At 43.7% G+C, this 13460-nt stretch overlaps 1 pseudogene; it reads left to right on the top strand.

The window, feature by feature from the left end:
* Positions 1–1759: 1759 nt before the first annotated feature.
* On the top strand, positions 1760–2124 carry LOC110587433 (annotated as a pseudogene).
* The last annotated feature ends 11336 nt before the right edge of the window (positions 2125–13460 follow it).

Here is a 13460-nt window from a genome sequence, read left to right as displayed (position 1 = left end):
GCTCCAGCACTATAAGCCTTGCCATCTTCTGATTATGGAGACACTATTCATTCATCTCTGTCTCTGTTTCTGTCCTGTGTCCCTACTCTCAACTTCCTCTCTTGAGTTTCAGCACAAGTAATGTCATGTATTCACTCCACCCAAGTTGATATCAGTAATGTTCTCTACTTTTCCCACTGGGCTATTAGTTGATATCCAATCGCCTGAATAGTTTCTCCAGCTGTCACCCCAACTGTGGGCATGACATCGCCATTTTCTCTTCTTCCCTTGGCCCTGAATTGCCACTAGAAAGTAACATCCAGTGCATTGCGACTTTGGGAAGTAACCAGTGTGATCTTTTCATATGGAATCATTTTAGTGAATAAACAGGGTGGGAAATATAATCTAAGCTATGACTGACCAATATATATATTTTTCAAGCAAACATAATTTTTATCAATGAGAAAAGATTTTTTTTTTTGCAAAATTCCAGCAGCTGGGGGCTCCTGGGTGGTACAGTTGGTTAAGCATCCAATTCTTGGTCTCGGCTCAGGTTGTGATCCTGGGGTCATGAGATCGAGCCCCGCATCAGGCTCTGTGCTCAGTGTGGAGTCTGCTTGAGATTCTCTCTCTCTCTCCATCTGCCCCTCCCTCTCCTGCTCTCTCTCTCTCTCAATTGAATAAATAAGTCTTTTAAAAAAGAAAAATTCCAGCAGCTGTCATGTTGTTATATTTTCTGGGGAAAACACTTCTTACAATATACCCTTGAATGCACCCCCAGTTATGAATAAGTATCCTGGCAAGTCCATGAACCTCTAAACTATAGAATACACTAAGATTTTGTATTGAAAATAAGGGTTTTTTTTTTTCTTATAGGCCATATCTAATTAGTGAGTTCCTTGAAGTGACTAAAGCAGTGTTTTCAAAAAATATTTTGGTGCAGAATTCAGACAGGATCCTCAGGCAGAACACGACCACAGACCAGCCATGCCTGACAAGGTAGAGTATGGAAAGGGGCGGGAAAGTTTTTGTTTGGGTGACCTCTTCCAACATTACATCAGCCTGGAAGCTCTTCAGGAGGCTCCATCAATAACCCTAACCAAATAAAAATCTTTTAATGCTCACATAAAATAGCCAGCTGAGAGTCACAGAGCATGTCCATACCAACAGAGTAAGCAGTACATCAGAGTAAGCCAGAGGTTTCCCTGTCAGTTCCCCATATCTTGTGTTATATTAGGGAAAAGCAGAAATAGACTTTCTTCTGAGAGGAAAATCTCTGTCATTTGGAGAAACAGGATACCTGGAAGAGAAATCAATGGGCACAAAATGCACATGTTTGTTACATACTTGGATTTCATACACTGGATATTTAAGTCTTGTATGTAATTAAGCAAAATAGAATATATTAAAATTCATCCTCACTTCCATTTTGCTTTGAATATTATTTCTGGGAATTGATCTTCAAAATAATTATTCCTAAACATTGATATTAATCAACTTAGAGCTTCAACAATGTCTGAGAATAGTAAAGATAAAATAAGTTAAATTTGAAATTTCTTCTAGATTTCACTGTCTTCTGTAAAATATTCAATCTTTACAGTAGATGTTCTTTATTCCTTTATTTTGAAAGCAATTTCTCAATTTTTTCTTAGCATGAACGTTTCATGCAAGGAAAGCCAGTGATGTGAACCAGGCACATTGGTGGTGTTACCACTGTCCCCAGGATGCTGACGCAGATTCAGTCTGGGGTGAAGAGCCGGGTTGCTGCAGTGCGGGAATCATGTCAGACAATGAGGACCATACTGACAGTGACAGCTTTGAAGATGTGGAGGAGGATGGAGGGCTAGGTGACTTGGAAAATGCTGAGGAGAAAGGCCAAGAGAACGTTGAGAGCCTCTGCTCTGGAGAACAACCACAGACAAACCAGAAGCAAATCACCACACTGTATATGACAAAGTATAAGTGAGCCCACCTCCTGGGTACCCAAGCGTCCCGATCACAATGCGTGCCCCCATGATGGTGGAGCTGGAGGGCGAGACAGGTCCCTTGCTCATTGCTGGGAAAGAGCCCGAGGCCCAAAAAATCCCCATCATCATTCACAACTACCTACCAGAGGGGAACTCTGAAGACTGTGGCTTATCATGACGGACTGAGCTGAAATCATCTTCCTGACTGTGCCTCATCCCAGTTTCTATTTTCACATTCTTTATACATGTAAATAATAAAATTTTCAACCTTTTTTAAAAAAAAGGGCACAATGAGACTCAAAGCCACTCTTCAGAGGGGAAGCATTTCTTTCTTTCTTTTTTTTTTTTTAAGATTTTATTTATTTGACAGAAAGAGACACAGCGAGAGAGGGAACACAAGCAGGGGGAGTGGGAGAGGGAGAAGCAGGCCTCCCACTGAGCAGGGAGCCCGATGCGGGGCTCGATCCCAGGACCCTGGGATCATGACCTGAGCCGAAGGCAGACACCTAACCGACTGAGCCACCCAGGCGCCCCGAGGGGAAGAATTTCTAAGGAAGAAAAATAGCATTGATACAGCCAAATCATTTTTTATTTGGATGAAGATGAAGAACACACTTTTACAGTTCTCCCTCAGAATAATCCAGTGCTTTCCAACAACTTCCATGCTGGAGCATCCACCGTGAGAACCATCCTGGCTGGGCCCTACTCTAGGCTAGTTACACCTTCAGCATTGATTGAACATATACCGTGCACCTGAGTAGAGAGAAAAAGGAGGATAAGGTGCAGCTCTGGCCTCTGGGAGCCTCAGTATAAACACAGAAGAGGAAAAGTAAGTAAATACAAATAATAAATAGGCTAATAAAGACATCAGCAGAATACAATGAGAGCCCAAAGGAAGAAGTAAAAGCAGCTGGAGAACTCAGAGACTAGTAACTGATGCTAAATCCTAGCTGAACTTTCAATAAAGAAAAGGCAGCTAAAAACAGCACCAAGGGATATTTTTCTAACCCTGGAGATAGAATTAAAGTGGTCTTGGTGTTGTCTGTTCAGCCAGGTTAGTAATCAGGACTCTAGATACAAGTGAGAAAAACAGGGCATGAAGCGGCTTCAGCAAGGAGGATCTGTACACGCACACACCTGACGGTCCATGGGAGGGGCTGGCCCCAGAGAGCTCACCTTGACCCCTCCTGGCCGCCTTGGAGGCTCACAGGCATCCTGTCCCCGAAGTGTAGCGGCCATGCCACACAGCTGGACCTTTCTCTGCAGGTTTTGGAAGACTGAGTTTTGAAAATAAAAGTCTCTTACTTGACTTTGGAAAAGGACAAACAATTGTCCCCCAAGGAATTTTGGTAAGAATTTGTAGTTTCAAGAAAACACTTTGGCCTATTTTTTAAGAATCTCAGAACTCATTCTCAAAAAATAATGCTTTGGAAGACAGGACAAAGGGATGTGTCTGAAGACCCTGCGTATGTGTAGCTATGTGGCTTGTAATACCAGGCTATAGGAACATGTTTTTCCAAATACATAACTCAGTGAAGAATGAGAATATGTGGCTTTAGGATTGTAGTTACATATCTCTCAACATGATACTTATGTAAGAACACTTCTTAAATTATAAAGATGTGATTATATAATTTACATTCCCTTCATAATTACATGAAAATCTTGACCTGGATTCTGTGAGTAGCGAGGCATGAACATTGTTAATATGCTTTGTTAAATTAAAAAAAAAAAAAAGAAAAAGAAAAAGCGGAGGCCCTCCAAGTGTGCGTTCTGAGACGGCAGAGCCCCCAGGCTGGCCTTGCCTTCGAGGGCTGGCTGTCAGTGGGAGCCACAGGCTGGTGGAGAAGAGCAAAGGGAGACTGCGCTCGGCTGGGACAGCTCTCCATTCCCTGACGTGCACAGCTGGGGACGTGATGCCATGCTCTGCATACTTGCCATTAAATGCTTCTTTCCGAATAAGGATGGATTCTGGCCCAAAACTGCCTTGGAGATGCCTCAGAAAGCAATGTGACCTTGACCGAATGACTGACTCAGCCTCAAGAAACCGAGGAGCTTGGGACTGACCATTCCAAGTCCCCTTCCCAGTGTCTGGATCCTCTGTAGAAAGGGTGCAACAGGCAGTGGGCACAGACGCTCAAATGCAGTCACACCTGCATGCTCCCGTGGTTGCGAGACATAGCCCAGACGCAGCCCCTACCCTCCGCACCCCAGTCAAGGTCACTGGGGCCACGCGGGAGCCCCGGTGGCCGCTTCCCAGCCAGGCGCATTCAGCTGTGGTCATGTGATGGACACCAACTACATTTCTAGCACACGGGAAATTTGAATAATAATTTGGGGAGATAATGAAGGCACAAGAAGTTTCAAGAATTATTAAAAAGACAATGGAGGAATGTTATAAATATTCATTGTTTAAGGAACATGGGAAAAGATGCAGAATCCTAGAGTTTAGGGCAGAGAGACCTCAGGAGAGGGGCCACCTGCCATCTCGTGGCCAGACATGGTAATAGACGACTCTGCAAAGACCGCTGTGCATCTCAGGGAATGGGGTCCTGGAGAGCAGTGAGTAATTGGTGATGGCTAGTTTAGTTGTCATTGATTAATAAAACAGATCTTTAAACCCGGTTTGTAGACTGCAAAGCTAGGTAACTTAGGAAACAATGAACGGATTATAGGGAAGTAGTATAAATAATGAGTTACGTTGTATTCCTTTTGTTTGAAACTATACAACCCTGCATAAAATGCTGAGTGCTTCATGTGGATTAGTCAATTATAATGTATCGCACTCTGCTTACAAATGGACAACCAAGCCTAAGGAAGGGGAAGGCACTCGCCTAACGTCACAGAGCGCACAGGTAACTGCAGGTCCAGCACCGTGCATAGCCTCTGTGCCGCTGACTGGAGCAACAAGGTCTCTTCAAGACCCAGATCTTCTGAAGATCTCCACTCTGGTGGCCACGGGCAGCCACCCCCAGGCAGGACACTTTGCATGAAGACTATGTGCAGTTAAAAAGCAATCTAAAGGGGCGCCTGGGTGGCTCAGTCATTGGGCGCCTGCCTTCGGCTCGGGTCACGGTCCCAGGGTCCTGAGATCGAGCCCCGCATCGGCCCCCTGCTCTGTGGGAAGCCTGCTTCTCCCTCTCCCACTCCCCCTGCTTGTGTTCCCTCTCTCGCTGTGTCTCTCTCTGTCAAATAAATAAATATTTTTTTTTAAGCAATCTAGACCCAGCATATTCAGGAAAACCTTTTCACCTCCCCCTCAACTGCCTAAGTGAATTTAGATGGAGGACCTGGTCCCGGAAGGGAGCTGTCACCATGGTCATGACATTGTGATGTGAACTGGGTAGTGGACAGGGAGGAACCTGGCAGGGCCTGTGACATCACAGTTCTCTCTGTGCCGCATTGCTCCTGAGAGGCCATGAAAACTCTGTTTCATCTCCCTGTGCGTTGCATCCTTTCCCTCTGAAGTCTCAGATGCCTATCCCCCTTACTTAGTCCAGAATAACATACATACCTCATTCTGCCGACTGTCTTTGGAACTGCCATGTCTATGTCCCTTTTTTACACATGCTCTCATGTAGAAATTCATTATCCCATTTCCCATATTAAAAAAGATGAGGCTCAGAGTTCATAGAACTTACCCAGATCAAATAAAAAGTGACAGAGCTAGATCTGAACCCAGGGGCAGGCACCTGTTACACCCAGCTCTGGCACATGGATGTGTTGAGAGACAAGACTGTGGAATTTAGTTCCACACTTAGTATGAATACAAACTTAGACCCATACTCCTTGATGGCAGGGGAGCAGGGTGACATAGAGGTGTTGCACACAGGGTGGGAAATGCTGAAAAGCTGGATCCTTGGCCAGAGTCAAGGCACACAAGGTAAAACTGAAAACCAGAGAAAAAAATATTTATCTCAGGTTGGGAAGTAACCAGGAGCAGCTGTGGGGCCCTGAATGGAAGAATGAAGGTCATAAAGATCTTGATCCACTTGGAAGGGCTCTTGGATATTACTATTTTGATTTAAATGTTTGTCCCAAACACTTATTAGGTAGTAATTATTTAGAGCTTCCAAAATGATATTAGGATAAAGAGCTTTTTAAGCAAATCATGTATTGTTTTACAGAGACAAAATTGAGACATGCATTAGGCAGTCTACAGAAACACGTCAGGTCAAAGTTAAGTAACTGAACATGGTCAACCAGTTAGAAACTAATTGCCAATAAGTCAATGTTCAGAACCAATGGTTGTTCTACTTCAGGTCCCAGCTATTCTACTCAGTCAAGATCTGCTACAACAATCTAAAAGAGTTTTCTGGAGTTAGCAAATAGTTAAATTTTAGCAAGCCTTTACTTATTTGTCTCAAAATTCAAAGGTATCTAATAACTTTATAGAGGGAAAATTACAAATCTCACCCATGAAGGATAACGTAACTTAATTTGTTTTATGGCCAGCTAGATTTTGTTGTGCTGCCGTGTTTCTGATGCACACACAGGATGAGGGTGAAGATTAACAGGCGGAGGCTCAGAGCAGGGGAGGAAAGTGATTGATTAAGGTTTGAACAGTCTGACTCTGACACCGGTGACCCCCCTGCACGCACACCACTTGGGGAGAGAAGAGGGAGGGAGAGGAAAAGTGCAGTTTCGTGAGCACCCATGGGCCCGGCATCTGCAGGAGTCCGCACAAGCACAGAGGCACGGGCCTTTGAGTGCCGGGGGAAAGAGCAACAATCGTGCTCCCAAATCATGCTTTCCCAAACAAAGAGATAAAGATGCTATTGGGGGAAGACAAAATGTAAGCAGTTTACCTCACATGCCAACCAGACGTTGGAACAAGAACTCCCTACTAAGTCAACAGACCCATTCCCATAAAGGAACCAGTTATCCCCCAAATAAAGACGCCTAACGTAGGCATTACCATGATGCTTTAAGACAACAAACACCGTGCGAGTTAACAAGGACATGTACTTGTGTTCATGTAGGAAAGGAACAAGAAAACAAAAAGAAAGCCTTCTGAGCTTCCCTGTCCTGACTTGGCAGTGTCCCCCAGAGGCTGACCTAGTGCTACCTGCTGGATTTCAAGCAGCACCAGCTGCCATGGGCCAGGTAGAATAACCACGGCCATGAGTTCCAACTCTGTCATCTGTCACTCCTATTCCTGCATTTGCTGCATTTTCTCCAATGGACAATTGAGCTCTGGGATTTGGTTTACAATTTAAAGTTCAAGTTTGAGTGTAAGAGGCTACCTCCTTTAGGAGTGCAGCTTGGAAAGTCCTGTAGTGACATTAGGAATTTTGTGAGCATGTGTAAATTATTTACAAATGTCAGAGCAAATAAATCCTCCAAAGGCATCACAGAGTTCCTTAATGTCAGTATTTTTTCCACCTGTCTTCTTGCAAAGATTTATGTACTCTTCTAAATTTTAAGAAGCATGGCTCCTTGTATAGTCCTTGTCTGCTTCTAATATTTAGTTCAAAAATTCAAGTGGGTATATTACTATCAGCCTTTCAGAATTTCAAAGGATTATAAGACAATACTATGAACACTTGTATGCCAATAAATTAGATAACCCTGATGAAGTGGTGGAAAATTCATAGAAACACACAAATTATCAACTCTGAATCAGGAAGAGACACAAATCTGAACAAACCTATAACAAGTAAAGAGATTAATTCAGTAACCAAAACTTCCCAATGAAGAAAAACCTGAGACCCAATGCCTTCACTGGCTGATTCTACCAAATATTTAAAGAGAATTAAAATCAACCCTTGTTAAAATTCTTCCAAAATATGCATGAAGAGAGACACTTCCCAACTCCTTCTAGGAGGCTAGCACTACCCTGATGCCAAAGCCAGACAGAGACAATACAAGAAACAACTCGCTGAGAGACCGAAAACAAAGGGAAGGACCAGCCTCATCCTGGCTACCCAGCGGCCAACAGCCCAACTAAGCACTGGGAAGAAAGGCATTTTTAAGTTCAATGCTATTTAGCTTTTCAGCATTCAAAGCATTTGAAGCCTTCGAAGCATTTGAAGGCTTGGCACAGGTATTGAATTTTAGACGCCTTTCAAACCTAAGTGTTTGAAAATGAAATCTGTTTTCCCATGATAAGATTCAGCAGGTGATTTTGTAAACAATATTTCAGGGGCTGAATCCCTCCCACATCTAACACAATGTTTCCCACCTCATCATCTGGACTGTCTTTAAGAAATCCCACTATCTGTTTATAAATTTCTCGGCTAGCCCACTGAAACAATGAGTCAAATTCAACAATTCTTCCCTGTGCAGCGAGAAGAACCACTGGGTATGATTGAGTTCAGAAAGTACCTGTCCCCTCAGCTCTCCGGCCTTCTAAATATGTACAGAAGAAGTAACAAACCTACTTGCCTGAAAGATCTATTTAAAAACAATAATGACAGAGTACTTTGTAAGAAAATTCATTTTCGGCACAGAACATGGATTTCAGCTGCTGAGAGGCAAGATGGCAGAAGCGGGTATGCACGGTCCCTGCGGAGGGTCAGGGATTAGCAGCGGGAGCACGGGTTGCTGATCCCGGCCAAGCGCGCAGGGGCTGGGGCGAGGGCACCAGCCCTTCACAGGCTCCCTCCTGCAGGAGCGAGGGAGCGGTCGGCGCTCTGCAGGGTCTCTAGGGACAGCAGAGGTGTGAGGACAGCTTCCATGGTGCAGAGACCTTTAGATCAGGCTGATAGGGCTTGTTTTCCTTCCTGATATGTTTACCCTTTCTGACTCACCTTTATACCAAAGTGTAACACACTTGAGTAAAGTGACGAATACGTTGTAGTTTGATTTAGTGCCCAAAGTGAACTCACCCATGCCGTCCAGTCCAGGTCAGAACACCTGAATGCTGCCCCCGTCACTGGAGGTAAGACCCGCCCTTACTTAACACCACAGCATACGGCTCCGACCTCTTGGAGGTGACGTGTGTGTATTTTACATGCACGCGTGCTTCTGTGCGTGTGCGTGTGGCTTGTCTCATGCAGCCGTATGTCTGTGATAGTCATATGTGCTGTGTACGGGGTTGGTGTTTGTGCCACATACTAGGTTATTGTATAAATACATCACAACAGTAAGGAAGAGACTCTCAAAATCAAACAAGACAAAATGCACGAGGGCAGCCCCCATCCTGCTCCCTGCTCCTACGGGTCTGACTGCTTTGCACAGCTTGTCGAGTGGAATCATGCAGTGTTTACCCTCCCATGACTGGCTTATAGAAGACCTTACATTTCATCCGAGTTATTAAAAACATGGCAGGATTTCCTTCTGTTTACAGCTGAATTCTAACCTTCTGTTTACAGCTGGGAGAGTATGCACTACATTCTCTTTGTCCATCCACGCATCGATGAACATCAACTTGGCCGCTGTGAATTTTGCTGCTCTGGAAATGGGAGTGTGGGTGCCTCTTCGAGATCCTGAACTCAATTCTGATAAACACCCCGAGGTGGGATTGCTGGATCATATGACGGATCTACTCAAATTTCCCGAGGCCCCTCCACACTGTTGTCCACAGCGTCTACACGGTGATGGATACATTCGCATCAACCGTGCACAAGGGGTCTGATTTCTCCACATTGTCGACAACACATACTTTAAAAAATAATAGCCATCTTAACAGGTGTGAGGTGGTATCTCATTGTGTTTTGATTTCCTGTACCCTCATGATTAATGATGTTGAGCATCTTTTAATATACTTCTTGGACATTTATATGCCTTCTTTGGAGAAACGCCTTTCAAGTCTTTGCCCACTTTTTAATCAGGCTACTTGTTTTTGCTGTCAAGCAGTAGGCGTTCCTTACACATTTTGGAGATCAGCCCCTTATCAAATACGTGGTTTGCAAATATTCTGTCCCACTTTATAGGTTGCCTTTTCACTGGGTTGCTTGTTTCTGTCATTTCGGTTTTCTTTTTCATTTTCCTAAGGGCTAATGGGGTTGAGCAACTTTTCATATACTTACTGGCCATTTGGAGACTCCCTGTTGTAAATTGCCTCTTCATGTATTTTGTATTTCTTGACAGTCTTTTCCGATTTATAGACATTAGTATTATTATCACTGTAACGATTCCCTGATAGTTATGTGTATTGCAAATATTCTCTCATCCCCTGTGAAACTCTTAATAGGGTCTGCGATAAATAGAAATTCCTCTTCCTTTATCATCAGAGCTTTTTTTAATCCTGTTAAAGAATTTTTTTGCTACCCCAGTAACAAAGGAGAATATCTGCAAGCTATCTTCTAGAAGCTGGGTTTTTTCACCTTCATGTTTAGATTCACAGTTCATCTAGATTTGAGTTTTGCACCAAGTACTCCCAGTCGATCCAGCACCATTCACTAAAAAGACTTTCCCATTGTTACATCACGCCACTTTTGTCTTAAATCGGGTCTCTGTACAAATCTTGGTATTGGGTAAGTGTGCCCTCATCCTCGCTCTTCTTCAGGATTTCCTGCTCCTCTTGGTCTTTTCTGTTCCCATGTAAATTTTAGGTTAGTGAGTGTCTTGTCACCAAACAAACAAAAAGTACCTGCTCTGATTTAGGGAGAATTCTTATTCTCAGTATATCATTTCCTCCAAGGCAAAGAATAGTGTATCCGTCCATGTACCTAGGTCTCCATCCACTTCCTTCAGCAATGTTTTAACAGTTTTGGTGTAAAGACCTTACACATATGTGATGACTTTGGATGTAATGACTAGAGTAAATGGTATCATTTTATTTTTTCTTTCCTTTTTTTAAGAAATTATTTGAGTGAAAGGGGGAGAGGCAAAGGGAGAGGGAGAGAATCTCAAGCAGAGCCCGTGCTGAGTGCGGAGCCTGATTCGGGGCTTGAACTCACAACCCTGAGATCATGACCTGAGCCGAAATCAAGAGTCAGCCACTTAACCGACTGAGCCGCCCAGGCGCCCCAAATGTGCCATCTTTATCACAGTTACAATAAGGAAATGCTCCTGGCTGCTCTGGGAACTCCATCTAGGATGAAGATGGTTGTTTTCCAGTAGATCAAGATCAATAATTCCCCAAGTGGTGCTAAACAACTTGAATCTCGCTGACACACATATACCAACTATCAGGATGACCATCTGCATTGGAAGTCATGGGGACACACAGCTTTCTCCTGGGAATCAAGATCTGTGGAGGAACCTCAGGCTGGCCCGGGGCATCCTACCCCATCTGGACATATGACTCCCGTCTTCAGTTTGCTGCGGGCTCTGGAGAGCCTCCTTTCTTGTTCTGGTCCCGACTCAGGAGGACCCGCTGAGCCGAGCCCACCCCTCACTCTGCAGTCACAGCCCAGGTGGAGGCTGGCCTGCACCCCACATCGTGGACCCCCTGTCCTCCAGCCGCGCCTGCCCATGGCCCGTCACCGCGAAGGCAGTCCCTGTGGCTCCACATTGACAAGGGACATTTCCGTCCAATGAGAGGCTCGTGCACCGGCAGAGAGGAAGTTCAGCGAGCCTGCAAGCGCTTCAGATCGCAGGTGTCCACACCTCTTCCGACAGTGTGCCAAAGGGCAAGGAAAGAAGAACCTTTATTAAACTGGGACAGATGCTTTCTGTGATAGACTTCCAAGTGAAAAAATGGGAACTCTCCTAGAAAACTGGTCCTGGCGAGAGAGAAGACCTGGGTCTCGCTTCCTTATAGAATGCTAAATGAACTTGTTTTTTTATGCCAGAATGAATTCAAAATAGATATATAACCCCAGTTCCAGTTATATTCCCAATGAAAAGCAAGCATAATGAAATGAAATAAGAAATACAACTCTCGTGTAAATAGTTGGGATTCCATTAAGAACTAAGACAGTAGATTATAGAGGGGAAGGGTGCTTGGTCCTCCCTGAAAATAAGCCGAGGTGCTGGGGCATGCAGTCTCCCGAGACACAGAGGAGGACCCGCCACCCACCAGCACGGCTGTGACTTACGGCCACTGTAGTTAGCGCTTCCGTAAGACAGTCGAAGGGCCTCTTTTTAAAGAAAAGCTCTTTCCAGCTGTAAGGGGGATATATTATTAGGATGGGTTGAACTCTTAAAAATGATGAAGTTGAATTTAGTGTAAATTTATGGAGGTTAAGGGAAATAAAAATATGCTCTTGGACAGAGCAATTTTTAAATCAAGAGAAAGAGAAATTTTTCACTTTCTCACGTCCCTGTTGTTCAGTTTTAGCTTCTCTTGGTAAAGGTAATTATTAAAACACATTTACATTAAATGTCTTGTAAGTAAAATATCACATGATAACCAACAAAGTAAAAACTGACTCTGTGTCTCCTAGCAGAAAAAATATACCAAAGCAATGATTATTTAACAAAAATATTGCTTAAAACATCAAACTATCATTTGCAATGTGGAGGAGATTTTTGAACGCTTTTGTTTCACGCAACAGTTTTATTTGTGTATTTTCTAACAGCTGTCCTTGTGGCAACATCCCAGTAAGACCGCACACCTTTAAGCCCAGGACAGAGCAAACTTGGAAGGACTGTCTCCTCTACAAGCAAAGGAAGCTGGCCGGCTTTAATTCTGTCCTCTCTCCAGTGTAACATTAACTCTTTGGTTAGTTAATTCAAAGACCAAGAGAGCTCAAAACTGAGCCAGAAGTAGTAAGTTTTATGTCTTTTTTAAGGTGCATTCCACAGCCAGGACTTTTGCTTGAACACATTAAATTTCAACAAAGTGTCATTTAGTCGTATTTAAAGAAAAGGAAGAAACCCTAAAAACATCTAACTGTAGGTTTGATTGTTTTTTTTTGTTTTTTTATTTATTTATTTATTTATTTTTTTATTCTTATTTTAATTCCCATACATTACATCATTAGTTTTAGATGAAGTGTTCCATGATTCATTGTTTGTGCATAACACCCAGTGCTCCATGCAGAATGTGCCCTCCTCAATAACCACCACCAGGCTAACCCATCCTCCCACACCCCTCCCCTCTAGAACCCTGTTTGTTTTTCAGAGTCCATCGTCTCTCATGGTTCGTCTACCCCTCCGATTTCCCCCGCTTCATTCTTCCCCTCCCGCTACCTTCTTCTTCTTCTTCTTTTTTTTTCTTAACATATATTGCATTATTTGTTTCAGAGGTACAGATCTGAGATTCAACAGTCTTGCACAATTCACAGCGCTTACCAGAGCACATACCCTCCCCAGTGTCTATCACCCACTGACCCCATCCTTCCCACCCCACCCCCCACTCCAGCAACCCTCAGTTTGTTTCCTGAGATTAAGAATTCCTCATATCAGTGAGGTCATATGATACATGTCTTTCTCTGTTTGACTTATTTCACTCAACATAATACCCTCCAGTTCCATCCACATCGTTGCAAATGGCAAGATCTCATTCCTTTTGATGGCTGCATAATATTCCATTGTATATATATACCACATCTTCTTTATCCATTCATCTGTCCATGGACATCTTGGCTCTTTCCACAGTTTGGCTATTGTGGACATTGCTGCTATAAACATTGGGGTGCACGTACCCCTTCGGATCCCTACTTTTGTATCTTTGGGGTA

The sequence above is a fragment of the Neomonachus schauinslandi genome, chromosome 10, assembly GCF_002201575.2.
Source record: "Neomonachus schauinslandi chromosome 10, ASM220157v2, whole genome shotgun sequence".
In the NCBI taxonomy this organism is placed as follows: Eukaryota; Metazoa; Chordata; class Mammalia; order Carnivora; family Phocidae; genus Neomonachus; species Neomonachus schauinslandi.
The sequence above is the reverse complement of the archived record's forward strand: the minus strand, read 5'-3'. Positions and strand labels throughout refer to the sequence as shown.